At 38.0% G+C, this 18,079-nt stretch overlaps 1 protein-coding gene across 42 annotated transcripts in view; it reads left to right on the top strand.

Moving 5' to 3' along the window:
* TFDP2 (transcription factor Dp-2) overlaps positions 1–18,079 on the top strand; it is a 205,713-nt gene that overhangs the window by 85,699 nt on the left and 101,935 nt on the right. For 10 of the 42 annotated variants that reach the window (XM_086380146.1, XM_086379685.1, XM_086379259.1 and 7 more), the window contains one exon: positions 9,855–9,933. The exons of the other annotated variants lie outside the window; for them this stretch is intronic. The gene's annotated coding sequence lies outside the window, so the exon portion shown is untranslated. The remainder of the gene's footprint in view (positions 1–9,854; positions 9,934–18,079) is intronic. 42 annotated transcript variants of the gene reach the window in all.

Here is an 18,079-nt window from a genome sequence, read left to right as displayed (position 1 = left end):
TAGGACTTCTAGTTCAAGATTGAGCAGAAATGGTGAGAACAGAAATTCTTGCCTTGTTCCTGCTCTTAGGAGGAAATTATGAAATCTTTTCTTTTTTTTTAAGTCTTTTATTATGTTAGCGGGGCTTCCCAGGTGGCTGAGTGGTAAAGAATCCACCTGCCAGTGCAGGAGATGTGGATTCCATTGCTGGGTTGGGAACGTCCACGGGAGGAGGAAATGGCAACCTATACCATTGTTCTTGCCAGGGAAGTCCCATGGGCAGAGGAGCCTGGCTGGCTATAGTCTGCAGGGTCACAAAAGAGTCAGACATGACTTAAGGACTAAACAACAAAACATGATGTTAGCTGAGGAGTTTTTATAGCTGCCCTGCATCTGGTTGAGTAGATTTCCCTTCTAAGTTTTTCGAGTGCTTTGATAATGAGTGGTGGTTGGATTTTGTGAAATGTCTTTTTCTGCACCTATTGTAGTGATTATATGGTGGGATCTTTTTAGCCTTGAATTTGGTGAATTACACTGACTTTTACATGTCACAAAAACTTTGAATTCTCTACAGAAACACCACCTAATTTTGAGGGAAGCTTATGAATTATCTATTTGGAGAACATTAGAGCCTGTTTTGTACTATTTTTAATCCCGTATAATCTAGAGATGATTCCGGAGTGTAGCAGCGGGGAACCAATTGAGGTTAGAGTACATACATTTATAGAGAACCAGTTATTCAAGTTCTTTGACATTTTTTGAAAAGATTTTCACAGCCTGGAAACAGAAATAAAAGAAAGCAAACTTGTGGGCAAGGCAGTAAGAACAGAAGGAATTCGGAGTTTTCCCAAAAGTGTTGTTGGAATGGCTCCTTGTAGGGACCATATGAATGCATGTTTGCCAAGAAGGGAACATGAGAACTTCATTTTCTTGATGAGCAAAACTTTAAAAGGAACTAGAAAGGTGAAAGGGTCAGTAACTGGTGTTACAGATTATTTCAGTGCTCAAAATGTTACAGGTAGAGTAGCTTGTATATTTTGGAATCATATGGTTAATTGAAGGTGCTGCTAACATTTGCCACTATTCTTTTTTTTTCTTTAATTTCACAAGTTTAAGTACTCATATCTAGTAAGCTTTTGTTTTATTTTGTATTACTTTACACAGTAGGTATAAGCAACATTTGGTTGCTATTTTCTATAAAAATTCTTTGGCAGGCTTCTAAATCTGAGGTCACATTAGGGTAAGTTTGGCTTCTTTTGCTGTGTGGGGCTTAGTGAGAGATTATATTTTAATAAACACAGTGAATGGTTCTGGCTTTGCCTTTTGAATCTGAGTTTGGTTTCAGGATGTTTAAAAATATCTTACTGGTCTGATAATAGACAACTAACCCATTCTGCAAGTAGTTTTATTGACCTGTTCAGTTCAGCAGCTTGCTTTTTCCCGTAGGACCAGTGCCATCTGATCTTTTTCTCTCTTGTATTTTTCCTGTTTATCTGCAAGTTTTATTTAAAGAATTGTGGTTAGTATAGGTGACTCAGACAGTGAAGAATCTGCCTGCCATGCAGGAGACCCGGGTTTGATCCCTGGGTTGGGAAGATCCCTTGGAGAAGGAAATGGCAACCCACTCCAGTATTCTTTCTTGGAGAATCCCATGGACAGAGGAGCCTGGTGAGCTGCAGTCCATGGGTTCCCAAAGAATTTTACACAGCTGAGTGACTAACACTTTCCCTTTAATTTACCATACTACATAATTAAATACTAAAATAAGAATCTTTTAGAAACAAAGTTTGAGTTCCTGATTTAAAACAGAAAATAAAGGAAAAAATAAAATGTTTAAAATAGGCTGTGTTTGCTCCATCTTTTATCTTCCTGTTAGCTGCTTTCACAATGAATATTGTGGTTAGGTAGAATTACATAACTTTGTTCTGTGTTTTGATTGCATGTTGCAGATTTATAAATAATTTTGATAACAGTATATTGCACCTGAGACCCAATAAAATGGCTTTCCCCCCCATTTAAAATATAAATTTGTGCTCTCTATTCCGATAGTTAATGTAGGTTGCTTTATTTTAGAGCATGACATGATGATCTTATTTTTTACATTTTGAAATACCCAGTTACTGTTTCTTAGGAAAGGATAATAAACTGACATCATTCTTTTTGGGGGAAAGAATATCTGCAGTCTTGTTTCTGAAGTATTTCAAAATCTGTCTTCAGTGAATCAGCTTGTAACTCAGTTGGCAGAGTAGAATACTGTTGATGTTAAAAGGTCTTTCTTTTTGTGATTGCTTATTTGCTTAGTTGTTGGAAAATGGAGTTGATCTAAGTGCCTGTTTTTATTTCCTATTCCCATATGGCCCATGTCTTCTAGAGGAAAACCGCTCCAGGGTTAGCCCTGTTGCTTATTACTGGGAACAGTTATTGGTACTGGTCAATTTCAAATCCAGGGTTAGCCCTGTTGCTTATTACTGGGAACAGTTATTGGTACTGGTCAATTTCAAACCTACTGCACTAAGGGAAGAAGATGATTTTGCTTGCCGCTTGGAATTTAGTTCTAAAATCAGCCTCTTAAATGCTTTCTTTCTCTGAACTTCCCCATTTAACTTGTTTATGACCAACATAAAATTTGCATGAGTTGCCAAATCCAAGGCAAAATATCAAAAAGGATGCTGTAAAGCTGTTTAGCAGCTTAGTTGCCAACACAGTGTTTTTAAAGTTAAAACTAGCAATTTAAATTGCAAATGTTATTTAGGAAAGGTTAAATTGCCTTTTCTGACATTTACCCTGGCTTCTCCTCATTTTTATAAACTACATAGTAAATAAAAGTGGTAGCTAAAATACTCTTTTTTTAAAGCTATATGTGTCTTTAAGGAAACACTAAATAGGAAAGCTATTAATAAAAATTGCTAAACATTTACTCATTGTATTTCTTTAGAATTTTTTTTTTAATTCATCCTAATGGAAACACATTGTATTTTGCTTCATGTTGCTAAGTAAGTTTGGTATATTTTAGAAGGCACAGGTTTTAGAACTGTTGAAGCACAGCTTCAAATTTCAGCTTTGCTATTTACTAGGCCTACAGTTGATAACACAGAAAATATACTACAACTCTTTGATTTTCACACTTGTGCTTTTGTGATCATAATGCCTACCTCAGAGGGATTATGTTTCCTCATTTGACTCCAACATGTAAAGCTTTATGCATAATACTTAGCATGTATTGGCTACTCAATCAAATATTAATTCTCTTCTCCTTTACTTCCTTCATTGTTCCTTTGATGTTTGAACCTTTCTTTATCATTGTATCAGATATGTTGAAAATAACCGCCAGTTGCTAGTTAAATTATTGAAAAAGACCAGCCTGAATAAATTACAAGCTATATTTTGAAGGAAAAGGAAATTGCTACTAGGCTTTATTGGTAATACAAATTGCTTCTTTCATTTTCTGCTTGTGAAACTAATTAAATCCAATTTTTTGCATATCTCAGAGTAAGCTGGGAACTCTCTCATCATCCCTTTCTCTGACATTCTTTGGTGAGTCCGTTTGGGACCCATTAAAGTATGACAAGTAGCAATGCCGACACGTAGACACGCAGATCACGAACGTAGTGGAAGTGGAACAGAAGATGGAAACACCTAACATGAAGGCCCTCAGTCTCCCAGAGGAGCAAAATAGCAATTAGAATAATAGTTTCAAAAAACTTGTCTTTTTTCCGTTCTCTGATTATTAGTGATGATGTTTTCTTAGAATGCCTGAAGGTTTGGAGTGCTGTAGTCTAGTCGTCATTACATTTTAGCAAGCAGCGGAATCACCTAGAGGGCATCTTATAAAGATGACCTCCAGAGTTTCTGATTCAGTAGGTCTGGGGTTGGGGCTGAGAATTCATATTTCTAACAGGTTCCTAGGTGAAGTTGCTACCCCTGTGCTGTAAGGGTATGGAGAAGAAGTCCCCCACTTGTTAAGCAAGAGACTGATTTTTCTGCCTGAGATTTTTCACTGAATTCAGAAAACCTTTTTTTTCTTCTCTCAGTACTTTCTGTGTCTAGTACTGAGATATCCTCAAGCCTCATGTGTCTTACACTTTCAGACCATGAATTTTTGCTTAACTAAGGGACTCCACTAAGGAGCAGTTCTAAAAGAAAAGACTAACGAAGAAAGGGGGATAGGCTATCCATTTTATTTCCCCCACCCCCCACACCATTTTGTTGCTTATTCAAACCTCTGTCTTCATGTTATAGCAATAGTTTATCTTTTGCTGATTTTAATGCAAAAACATTGGCTCTTGTAATTCTGTCTCTGAGTATCTCTCCTAAGTATCCAGCCTGGCATGCTGCAGTCCATGGGGTCGTGAAGAGTCAGACAGGACTGAGCGACTCAACAAAGTATCTGTCCTAAGGAAGTAAATTTTGACTAACAATTAATACAGACAAAGATAGAGATATTTATCATAGCGTTATTCATAAATAACAAAAAGAAGCTCACACACAGAAGTGTATTATTACTAGGTGATTTTTAAAGAAAGTTATGTATGTTTGCGTAAGATAGCTAATTTTGTAGTCAGATTTTGCCTATGAAGCAAAACATTTTAAAGATAGAAAATGCTTAATACACATAATTATTTTATGTAGGGATGTTTTGATATAATTTAACCTCTCACATTTAAGTAAAATTCCATGTATTATGTGTTCTTAACTATATGACTGAAGGTCCAATACTTGGCTACCTGATGCAGAGCCGACTTACTGGAAAAAAACCTGATGCTGGGAAAGATTAAGGGCAAGAGGAGAAGGGAATAGCAGAAGATGAGATGGTTAGATAACATCACAGACTTCAATGGACATGAATTTGAGCAAACTCCAGGAGATAGTGAAGGACAGGGAAGCCTGGTGTGATATAGTCCATGGGGTCACAAAGAGTCAGACACTACTTACTCACTAAGCAACAACAGACTATATGACATAGAAAAAAATGAGGAAATATATCAAATTACAAGTATCTTTTAAAAGTGGGATAATGATTGATTGGTTCTATATATTCTTTTCTGCAGTTAGTAATAACATCCATAATAGGTATTTACTTTTCTAATGAAGATATTCATGTCATATATGTACGTATGTGTATATATATTTCACGTTTTAGTTGAAATATATAGAGAAAAGTACAAATATAGGTGTATAGCCCAGTGAAATTTTTTTAGTATTTATTTCTTTGGCTGCCTTGGGTCTTAGTTGTGGCATGAGGGGTCTTCAATCGCTGTGTGTGGATTCTCCAGTTGTGGTGTGTGGGTTCAGAAGTGTACAGGCTCAGTTGTTGCAGTGTGCAGGCTTAGTTGCTCTGTGGCACGTGGAATCTTAGTTCCCGGACCAAGAATCGAACCCATGTTCCCTGCATTGCAAGGTGGATTTTTAACCCCTGGACCACCAGGGAAGTCCCAGCTCAGTGAAATTTCACAAACCAGCACTTGAAACTAGAAGCAACATGCCAGCACCCTCGAAGCATGCTTTATGCTCACTTTGAAGGCTAAGTGCTATCTTGACTTCTGACAGGATAAGCTATTTTTGTCTGTTTGGTGCTTTACATATGAAATCATAAGACATTTATTCTTTCTGACTTGGTTTTCTTTCTCAGCATGCTTGTGTGTTCATACTGGATGTAGTTGTTATTGATCCTTTCTCATTGCTATGTAATATTTCATTATGTAACCAAACCATTATTTACTTATTTATTCTAATGCAGTTGGGCATTTGGGGTAGTTTTCAGTTTGGGATATTAGTAACGTCACAGACTTTCTAGTTCATGTCCTTTGCTGGTTTGCTGTAGGGCATATTCCTAGGACTGGAATTGTTTGGTTGATGTAGACAGACACTCAGCTTTAGTAGATACTTCTAGAATGACTTTTACCAGTTTATACTTCCACCAGTGGTATATGAAGATTCCTTGTAGCTCATATCCTTGCCAATACTTGATATTTCTCATCTTTTTCCTTATACTCAGTCCGGTGGATGTGTAGTGATAATATACTGTGGTTTCAATTTGCATTTCCCTGATGACTAATGAAGTGATGAATCTTTTCCTTATTTTTGGTTGTAAATTATGGTGAAACAGTGTTGTAGTATGCAATTCTGTATCAGATACATTTTAGCTTTATTCCAGAGAACAGGTATACAACAAATATTTTAGTAGTATTTATACATTAAAAGGTCCGTCTAGTCAGGGCTGTGGTTTTTCCAGTGGTCATGTATGGATGTGAGAGTTGGACTGTGAAGAAAGCTGAGCGCCAAAGAATTGATGCTTTTGAACTGTGGTGTTGGAGAAGACTCTTGAGAGTCCCTTGGACTGCAAGGAGATCCAACCAGTCCATTCTGAAGGAGATCAGCCCTGGGATTTCTTTGGAACGAATGATGCTAAAGCTGAAACTCCAGTACTTTGGGCACCTCATGAGAAGAGTTGACTCATTGGAAAAGACTCTGATGCTGGGGGGGATTGAGGGCAGGAGGAGAAGGGGACGACAGAGGATGAGATGGCTGGATGGCATCACTGACTTAATGGACGTGAGTCTGAGTGAACTCTGGGAGTTGGTGATGGACAGGGAGGCCTGGCATGCTGCGATTCATGGAGTCGCAAAGAGTCGGACACGACTGAGCGACTGAACTGAACTGACTGATACATTAAAAGATATAGCCCAAACAACTCATCAGAAAATGAGAAGACCTAAGGAGACATTTCTCCAAAGAAGACATATAGATGGCCAGCAGGCATGTGAAAAAATGCTCAACATTGCATATTATTAGAGAAATGCAAATCAGAACCATAATGACGTATCACCTCACACTGGTTAGAATGGCTATCATCAAAAAGCCTATAAATAATAATGCTGGAGATTGTGGGGAAAAAAGGGAACCCTTCTACACTGTTGGTATGAATATACATTGGTGTAGCCACTATTAAAAATAGGATGGAGTTTCCTTTAAAAACTAAAAATAGAGCTACCACATGATCCCACGATCCTATTCCTGGGTGTACATCTGGAAAAAATGAAAACTCTATAGTTTGAAAAGATATATGCACCCCAGTGTTCACAAAAGGGCTGTTTACAATAGCCAAGACATGGAAACAACCCAAGTGCCCATCAACAGATAATTAGCTTAAGAAGATGTGGTGTGTGTATATGTATATATACATACATATGTATGGGGAATTATACCCTATATCTTATAATAACATAATGGAATATTATCTTGAATGGGTGTGTGTATGTATACACATACCCATTCATAGACACACACAATGAAATATCAGAAAAAAGAATGAAATATTGCCATTTGCAGCAGCATGGATCTAGAGAATATTATCCTTAGTGAAGTAAGTTAGACAAAGACAAAACTTAATGGTATCACTTATATGTGGAATCTGAAAAATAATACAAATGAGTTTATATACAAAACAGATACAGGCTCACAGACATAGAAAACAAACTTATGGTTACCAAATGATAGAGGGAGAAGGAGGGGGAATTAGGAGTATAGGATTAACAGACACAAAGTACTGTACATAAAATAGATAAGCAAAAGGACTTACTATATAGCACAAGGAATTATTGGAGTAGGAAATGACAACCCATTCCAGTATTCTTGCCTGGGAAGTCCCATGGACAGAGGAGCCTGGCAGGTTATAGTCCATGGGATCATAAAGAGTCAGACACAACTGAGCGCACATACACAAGGAATTATACCCAATATCTTATAATAACATATAATGGAATATTTTTAAAAAACCTAAACTACTAGCTGTATACCTGAAACTAATGCAATACTGTAAATCAGCAGAACTTCAATTTAAAAAAGGGGGGTTTATAACCAGAGCCAAGGTCATGGATGTGAATCTTTTAAATGCTATACTCTTCATACTTGAAGTGTTAAATATGACTCAAGTATTAACGTAATGTCCTATAACATGACATCTAATGAGATTTGGTTTGAGTCTGTCAAGGGTATTTTTGTATTTGAATTTGATTTTCCTTGTAACTTCTACAATTTTCTCATATGAAAATTCTTCAGTAGAATGATTTTTTTGGCAAAGACAGATGAGTAAGTTAGTAAGTTGGCAATTTAACCTGGAACATTGCTAGATTCAAAATAATATTTTTAAAGCACTACACAAATTTTTGTATTACTTTTAGAGCTGCGATAACTTTGAAATGTTCTTATCATCTTGATTTTCTTTTTATTTGATCCACTAATACTTTTATTCCTAATTCTTCAATTCATTCCCTTTTTCCTATTTGCTGCGTCTTTAGAACAAAGTGGAAAGCACAAAATAATCAAAAAATGTACAAAAAATCCAGTTTATATATATATAATGTGTAATGTGTAAATTATATACATATATATGTATAATCTTTTTAGCCTCCTTGGTACTTTCAAATTATATTGTAATGGCAGGCTTTTGAGACAAAATAGGGCTTGTATCCAGTGCAGTTCTAGGAAGTGACTCATAGGAACTTAATATCTATTGAATGGATGAAACAAAGACAAAATTCCATTGTCAAGTTTTTTCTTTTCAGGTTTTGTTGGGCTTTCCACTTGTCCCTTCCCCTCCAATTTTGGATCTTTAGTTTAAAAGTGGTATTTGGGATGAGTAAGAGAAAATTGTTATTAGTAGAATTTTTTAAAGTGGAACTTTCTCTCCAGATAACCCCATTGACAAATCAGAGACAGAAAGGTAAAATTGTGAAATCACAGAAGATATTATGCATTTTAATGATTTTTTTTTTTTTGGTAGTTCTAATTTTGGGAGAATCTACTCAAATGCCCATGAAAATAAAAAATAAACTTAATGTTATTGTAATGTTAATTAAGATGTATCAGTGAAATAAATTTTACAATGTATATTGACTGCTTTTGAACAAAGAGAACTAAGGAAAACCAATGCTTTAAGAGGAGGAAATAAAAGAAAGTCTAAATATGAGGAAAGAAAGCTGGAGACTGAGAGATCAGAAACAATGAAACTGTAACCAGCATCTGTTCTCCTAGACGATAAAGAAGCGTTTTGTGTTGAATGTTTTTTCCCTCCACTCTCCAATACTTTGGATCACAGAATTTCACAGTGTATTGTATTAGAAAAAACAGCTAATCCTCTTGAAATTGTTGATTATTTGCTGCCAGTTTTTAAAGCTTTCCTTGGTTTTTGGTTCCAGATTATTATTCCTCACAATGAACCAACCCAATTGTTGAGAAGCATTGGATATAGTCATTGGAAAATCATAACCATATGTGTTAAGAGTGGCTCCAAGGAAAATGCATAAGGCTTAGGCCTGAAACTTAGTTCTTTGTTTAATGTGTGTTTCAATTTTATATAATTGATCAGATCAAACATATAAAACTGCTACTTAATTCTGTATAAAAGTTTCTAAATAGCTGTTGCTTTATTCTGTAATATCAGATACTTAAATTCAAAGATATTCTAGATTTGATTTGTTTTGATTACTGTATTCTGTCATGGATTGGTATCCCAAGGTAATTTTTAAATGAATTGGATATTTAAAAAATATTATACCTGAAACTAATATAATATTGTAAAACAACTGACTTAAATAAAATAAATTTTAAAAGCCTACTTAATATTAATTTACCTAGAAGTTTCTAGAAAACATGGGTTAAATGAGACATTATTTAGATGAGTGAATTGTACTAGCCTGCAGAGGTAAACTTCTCCCCCCACCCCGCCCAAACTTACTTGTTTTTAATTGAAGGAAATTGCTTCACAATACTGCATTGGCCTCTGCCGTACATCAACATGAGCCAGCCATATGTATACACGTGTCCCCTTCCTCTTTAACCTCCCTTTCACCTCCCACTCCCTCTCACCCCTCCAGGTTGTTACAGAGCCCCAGTTTGAGTTCCCTGAGTCATATGGCAAATTCCCATTGGCTATTTATTTTACACATGGTTGAGGTAAGGTTTTTAAGGCAAAGTCCTTATCTTACTTTCTTTGCAATTTGAATTGGGGATATTGTTAAGATAATTGTGACTGTTTTGCAAACCATAAAGAGAAAAGTAACATCTGATATATGTGGAACACAGACTTTAAAGGATTTCAACATTAACTCACACTAAGCTCAGTTGAACTGGCCTGAGGAATAAGGTGTCATCGTAGCATCTGAACTCTGAGATGGTTTGGATAGAAAACCTTATTATAAAACCTAAGGGGATTGAGTCTGGGGGCTGTGGTTAAAAAAAACAAACAAACAAACTTCTAACATCTCTCTGTAGCCTCGTTTAGTTCTGCAGTTATTACTCACTCCCTTGCAACTCATCCTGTATTTTTAGAAAAGGGAGGAAATATTTTTTTTCTTCATATTAGATTCAGTCACTTAATCTATTGGAATAAAATCATTTATGAAGAAAATCATAAAATTCATAACACTCAAATTACTTCAGCAAAGTACTCTTTGAAATTCTTGATTTAGTTGATTAACCACAGTTCTCAGCTCTTCAGTTGCATGTTATCTTTAAGTTTCAGAAATTCCTTTCTGGGTGGGGGAGTCAAAACAACTCACCCAGGAGCAATCTATTTTCTTGGTTGGCAGAGCAGTGTCAGTTCTTAACATAGGTTGAAATCAAGCTGAGAACCAAGATTTGGAGTTTTCCTAGCTTTTACTATTATTTTGCTTGTTTCTGTTTTCATACAATTCCCTGAAGCAATTAAGCTGATCTCAGGAAAATATTTTTTACTTTGTAAGTTTTGAAAGATCTTTTAAAATTATTTTGTTTCAGAAAGGATAGGCTGTCGTGAATAAGCTTTGTTACCCCGTGGAGGCTGTGGAAATACACCATTCAGATCTACTGGAGGCAGGCGTAACTGACTGACAGTGTCAGCTGTGACCCCTCTGGATCCACCACCTCATTCTCACTGAGGCCACCCAGACTAACTGTGACTGCCCTCAGCCACGGATGAGTGCAACGGGGTACTAGCGTAGGCCCATTCTTACAGGGTACAGAACTCCTCTGGTGGTCACAGCATTTCTCTGGCTGCATAGCAAATTACCCTGAAGCCTTTTGTTATTGTGTTAGTCGCTCAGTTGTGTCTGACTCTGCCACCCCATGGAGTATACCCCCGCCAGGCTCCTCTGTCCATGGGATTTCCCAGACAAGAATGCTGGAGTGGGTAGCAATTCCCTTCTCTAGGGGATATTCCCAGCCCAGGGATTGAACCTGGGTCTCCCACATTGCAGGCAGATTCTCTACTGTCTGAGCCCACTGGGGAAGCTTTACAGGTCACAACAAACATTTATTATCCCACAGAGTTTCAGAGGGCCAGGAGTGACTTCTCTGGGTAATTCTGCCTCAGGGTCTCTTGTAATCAAGCCTTAGGCCAGGGCTGTCTGCATCTGAGGGCTGGGTTGCAGCTGGAACATCTGCTTCCAAGATGACTCACTTAAGTGGCTCTTGGAAGGGCCCTCAGTTCCTCCCTGGCTGTTGTCAGGGGTTTCAAATCCTTGGTTTCAAAGCCATGGAGACACCATGGCTCAGCAACTAATATACATTTTCAGGGTCCAGATTTGTTGGAGATAAGTAATAATTCAGTTTCCATCTTAGGTATCATTTCCTCTAACACCTTTTTAAAGATGATCCCACCTAGGAATGCCAGATAGAGCAAATAAAAATACAAGACAGTATTTGGGACATACTTACTCTTAAAAGTGTGTTCGTTGTTTATTTGAAATTCAGATTTAACTGGATGACTTGGAGCCCTGCTTCACCCCCTCTGGGTTTAATTTGTCATGTCTGTGCTCCTGTGGAACCCTGTACTGTCCTATTTCTGCATCTGCACTATATTTTAATTATCTATTTAGTTTTCAGTATCTTTCCACTAGGATGAAACTTCCCTTTGGGTAGGAGCTGTGTCTTGTTTATTTTATTCACTGATGTCTCCCAGTGCCAAGCACTGTGCTTGACCTTTCTAAGTTCTCATTAAATATGCGTAGACCACACAAAGAAGGGAAAACACTTGGCCTTAAAATTGTGTGCTTTTTTCCTTCTTCGTTATCATTATCATGATGAATATTAAGGAAATGCTAATTCAAAGAAAGGACTACAGATTCCAGGATTCAAAAACTTTGATTTATCACTTTATATACAAACTTTAGTTTCCCCCTCTGATAGATGGAGGTAATACGTTTCCTGCCTGTCTTAGATCATCATATCTGCTTCTTGTTTACCTTAGAAGAAAAACTAAATTTCTTAAGCCTACTATGTTCTAGGAGTAGTGCTAGCTTCAGTAATTGAAAGCTGGGCTTTCATATAGTGGCAGTATGCTTTAAGTAGCGGTAAGGACATGGAATCAGAAGCTCTCAATTTGAATCTTTGCCACATTAAAGTCCCATACTGAAGGGCAAATTAGGGACTTCCCTAGGGGTCCAGTGGCTAAGGCTCCATGCTCCCAGTGCAGGGGGCCTGGGGTTCAATCCCTGGCCAGGGAACTAGATCCCGCATGCTGTAACTAGGACCTGGCACAGTCAAATAAAAATAAATATTATGAAAAAAATAAAGGGGAAATTAACTAAATTTTGTTTCAGAATGTCAATTTTCTCATCTCTAAGACAGGATAATAATCTCATCTCTCAAACCGCTAGCTGATGCCTGATAAGGGCAGTTGTGAAGGTTAAGGGGTAAGCATAGGACCTTGTGCATGTTTCTGGCACATGGCAGTTACACAGCAAATCCCTAATGAAGCTTTTGGGACCTGCCGTATTGTAGTTGCTTGAGTGACTTTGGCTTCTGATTTATAGGCATTCATAATTCCCATTAAGTGTAAATTCTCGGCTGAGCACAAATGCAAAATATCTACTCCTGTGATTTCTCTTATTGAGATGGATTACTATGGCAACAGCACATCAGTAGAGTGAAATTTACTTGTTCTGTATCAGTCTAAAATAGCTAATTTTCCCTTTATGTAGTGCTTGTTGAATCCTGTTCCCAGTGATGGAAGGAACCTCATTGAAGGAACAAAAGTGGATGTCCTTGTGACTGATTTTCTGCCCTGTGGGGACTTTTCTTATATCTTCTACTTAAAAGCCAGAGGATAAACAGGCTCGTGAGTTCCCACTTTCTCAGTCTGTGGGGTACTTCTAAAAAATCAAGTTCAAGTGTAAATTTTGGCCCTTTGCTTCTCAGGAGGTTTCTGTTCTTACTGGCCTCACATGCATTAGAATTGCTGGTTATACCACCCCTAGTCTTCAACACTGTCTTTCCCCCAATTTACTGCCATTCATTCTCAGTTTAATGAATAAGGAAACTTTTATCTCGTATAGATTAAATGACTTACTGCAAGTCAACCATGTTGTCAGCTGGGATTTGAATCATGGTATCCTGATTGCATTGCAGTATGCATAGTGCATTCCAGTTGTTTTATTGAATGAGGATTGGGAGCCTGTGGATTGATAGGCTCAGTCCCCAAACAGGGATTGAACCCAGCCCCCGGGCAGTGAAAGGGCTAGGTCCCAGCCTCTGGACCACCAGGGATTCCCCACCTTTTCTGTTTTCATGTGCAGTTTGTCAATTTACAAAAAGTTTGCTTTTTTTTTTAATTCTATTTTAGAAATCTTGTTTAAGCCAGGATTACTAGATTTTTGCTTTTATTTTTTTCTTGGAGTTTCATAGTTTTGACATTTAAATTTAAGCTTGAGGTAAGTTTCAAGTTAAATTTTTATATATGGAGTGAGGTGAAGAGGGAGGTATATCTTTCTTTCATATGCATAACCGATCATTACAATGTCATTTACTGAAAAGATTATCCTTTCCCATAGAATTGCTTTTTGTTGTTGTTGTTCAATCGCCAAATTGTGTCCAGCTCTTTGAGATCACATAGACAGCAGCATACCAGGCTTCCCTGTCCCTCACATCTCCCAGTGTTTGCCCAAGATCATGTCCATTGAATCAGTGATGCCATCCACTCGTCTCATCCTCTGTCAGCCGTCAGTCTTTCCCAGCATCAGGGTCTTTTCCAATGAGTCAGCTGTTTTCATCAGGTGGCCAAAGTGTTGGAGCTTCAGCTTCAGCATCAGTCCTTCCAAAGAGTATTCAGGGTTGGTATCCTTGAGGATTGACTGATTTGATCTCCTTGCTTTCCAAGGGAGTCTCAAGAGTCTTCTCCAGCCTCACAGTTTGAAAAGTATCAATTCTTCAGTGCTCTGACTTCTTTTATTGTCCAGCTCTCACTTCCATACATGACTACTGGAAAGACCATGCTGCTGCTGCTGCTGCTAAGTTGCTTCAATCGTGTCCGACTCTGTGCGACCCCATAGACGGCAGCCCACTATGCTCCCCCGTCCCTGGGATTCTCCAGGCAAGAACACTGGAGTGGGCTGCCACTTCCTTCTCCAATGCGTGAAAAGTGAAAGTGAAGTCACTCAGTCGTGTCCGACTCTCATCGACCCCATGGACTGCAGCCCACCAGGCTCCTCCATCCATGGGATTTTCCAGGCAAGAGTACTGGAGTGGGGTGCCATTGCCTTCTCCATAGCCTTGACTATATGGACCTTTGTCAGCAAAGTGATGTCTTTGCTTTTTAACACACTGTCTAGGTTTGTCGTAGCTTTCCTGCGGAGAAACAATTGTCTTCTAGTTTCATGGCTGCAGTCACCATCTGCATTGACTTTAGAGCCCAAGAAGAGGAAATCTGTCACTGCTTTCACCTTTTCCCTTTCTGTTTGCCATAAAGTGATGGGACCGGATGCCATGATCTTAGTTTTTGGAATGTTGGATTTTAAGACAACTTTTTCATTCTCCTCTTTCACCCTCATTAAGAAGCTGTTTAGTTCCTCCTTGCCTTTTGCTATTAGAGTGATATCATCTGCATATCATCTGAGGTTGTTGATATTTCTCCCAGTAATCTTGATTTCAGCTTATAACTCATTCAGCCCAACATTTCCCGTGATGTGCTCTATGTATAAGTTAAATAATCAGGGTGACAAAAAGCCTTGTTATACTCCTTTCTTAATACTGAACCTGTCCGTAGTTTCATACAGCTTTCTAACTATTGCTTCTTAACAAAGAAACAACAGTTAGAATTGCTTTGTACCTTTGTCAAATATCAACTGAGGATTGAGGGTCTATTTCTCAGTTCCATTAATATTTTGTTTCACTGATTTAAATATTTGTCTTTATGATAGTAACACACTATACTTAGGTACCTCAGTGGTCCTCAAGGGCAGTTTCCCCCCTGTGGAATATTTGGTAGTGTCTGGAGGTATTTTTAGTTGTCAAACTTGGAATGTTGAAGATTTGCCTCCGTTAGATGCTGGATGCTGCTCAACAGTCTTCAGTACACAGGACAGTTCTGCATCACAAAGAATTAGCCAGTCCCAAAAGTTAGTAGTGCCAGCGTTGAGAAACTCTGCTAAGCTGTATAGTCTTGAAATCGGGTAGTCTAAGTCCTTCAACTTTGTTCTTTTTCAAAGTTGTTTTGGGTATAGTAAGTCTTGCATTTTAATATCAGTTCACTTCAGTTCAGTTGCTTAGCTGTGTCTGACTCTTTGCGACCCCATGGGCTGCAGCACCCCAGGCTTCCCTGTCCATAACCAATTCCTGGAATTTACTCAAACTCATGTCCATTGAGTTGGTGATGCCATGCAGCCATCTCATCCTCTGTCGTCCCCTTCTCCTCCTGCCTTCTGTCTTTTCCAGCATCAGGATCTTTTCAAATGAGTCAGTTCTTCGCATCAGATGGTCAAAATATTGGAGTTTCAGCTTCAGCATCAGTCCTTCCAATGAATATTCAGGACTGATTTCCTTTAGGATGAACCGGTTGGATCTTCTTGCAGCCCAAGGGACTCTCAACAGTCTTCTCCAACTCCACAGTTCAAAAGCATCAATTCTTGAGTGCTCAGCCTTCTTTATAGTCCAATTCTCACAGCCATGACTACTGGAAAAACCATAGCCTTGACTAGACGGACCTTTGTTGACAAAGTAATGTCTCTGCCTTTTAATAAGCTGTTTAGGTTAGTCATAGCTTGTCTTCCAAGGAGCAAGTCTTTTAATTTCATGGCTGCAGTCACCATCTGCAGTGGTTTTGGAGCCCCTCAAAATAAAGTCTGTTACTGTGTCCATTCTTTCCCCATCTATTTGCCATGAAGTGTTGGGCCTAGATGCCATGATCTTAGTTTTCTGAATGTTGAGTTTTAAGCCACTTTTTCACTCTCCTCTTTCACTTTCATTAAGAGGCTCTTAGTTCTTATTCTCTTTCTGCCATAATGTGGTGTCATCTGCATATCTGACGTGGTTGGTATTTCTCCTGGCAATCTTGATTCCAGCTTGTGCTTCATCCAGCCTGGCATTTTGCATGATGTACTCTGCATATAAGTTAAATCAGCAGGGTGACAATATACAGTCTTGACGTGTTCCTTTCCTGATAGGGAACCAGTCTGTTGTTCCATGTCTGGTTTTAACTGTTGCTTCTTGACCGGCATACAGATTTCTCAGGAGGCAGGTCAGGTGGTTTGGTATTCATATCTCTTGAAGAATTTTCCACAGTTGTGATTCACACAGTTAAAGGCTTTGGTGTAGTCAGTAAAGCAAAAGTAGATGTTTTTCTGGAACTCTCTTGCTTTTCTGATGATCCAATGGATGTTGGCAATTTGATCTCTGGTTCCTCTGCCTTTTCTAAATCTAACTTGAACATCTGGAAGTTCACGGTTCACATACTGTTGAAGCCTGGCTTGGAGAATTTTAAGTATTACTTTACTAGCGTGTGAAATGAGTGCACTTGTGTGGTAGTTTGAGCATTCTTTGGCATTGCCTTTCTTTGGGATTGGAATGGCCTTTTCCAAACTGACCTTTTCCAGTCCTGTGGCATTTTAATATAAATATTATTGATAAAAACAGTATGTAAATTTCTACAAAACTGCTTGTTGAGATTTTAACTGGGATTACATTGAATCTGTAGATGAATATGGAATGTTTTGATAAATTAATCATGCTGAATCTTCTAATTTATAAACATGATTAATTTGCCCATTAATTTGAGTCTTCTGTGGTTTATCTCAGCACAGTGTTATAATTTTAATTGCACATATTTTGTTAGATGTATCCCTAAGTATTTCATGTTCATATTTGGTATTATTATGAATTACATCTTTTTATTTCCATCTCTGGTTTTTTAACTGCTGAAGTATAGATACACAGTTGATCTTTTCAAATATGGATCTTGTTGTTGTGACATTGCTGACAACAGATGCACTAGTTTACCTTAGGATTTTCTGCATAGACCATCATTTTGTCTCTTTCACTTATTCCTTTCTCAGTTTTATGCCTTTTTCCTTTTTCCTGATTTATTGTACTGGCTAAAACTGTTCACTGTTGGAGTAGTAAAAGTGGACATCATTGTCTTATTCCTCATCTTGGGGGGAGAATATTCATTTTTACCATTAAGTGTGATTTTTAGCTACAAGTTTTTCATTGTGAACTTTTAGCACATGGAGGAGGTTCCCATTTGTTCCTCGGTGCTGAAAGTTACTATCATGAATGGTTGTTGAATTTTGTTAAATACCTTATCTGATGATAGTGGAGTTTTCATTTTTATTTTGTGGCTACTTGGTGAATTCCATCAATTGAATTTCTGATATTAAATCAGCATTGCATTCCTGGGATCCTTTATTAGGCATGGCATATTATCGTTTTCAGAGCTTCCCAGGTGGCTCAGTAGTAAAGAATCCGCTTACCAGTGCAGGAGACGCAGGTTTGATCCCAGGATTGGGAAGGTCCCTGGAGGAGAAAATGGCAACCCACTCCAGTATTCTTGCCAGGAAAATCCCATGGACAGAGGAGCCTTTTGGGCTACAGTCCATGGGGTCACAAAGAGCTGGACACGACTGAATGACTAAGCGCAAGCACATTATCCTTTTTATATATTCTGGATTCAGTTTCCTAACATTTTGTTTAGAATTTTTGAGCAGTTTGATCTATAATTACTTTTAATGGTTTTGTTTATTTATTTTTTTTCTTTTTGTCTTGATTCTTTTCCTGAAATACCATTTGACTTCAGTTGCCACTTTGTTTAATTTCAGCGTTTTCAAGGGATTAACTCTCTAACAGATGTGGT

The sequence above is a fragment of the Bos grunniens genome, chromosome 1, assembly GCF_055505025.1.
Source record: "Bos grunniens cultivar Pamir isolate PY7600 chromosome 1, Bosgru_T2T1.0, whole genome shotgun sequence".
NCBI classification, from domain to species: Eukaryota; Metazoa; Chordata; class Mammalia; order Artiodactyla; family Bovidae; genus Bos; species Bos grunniens.
Note: the sequence above shows the minus strand (reverse complement) of the source record. Positions and strands in the feature narration are given on the sequence as shown.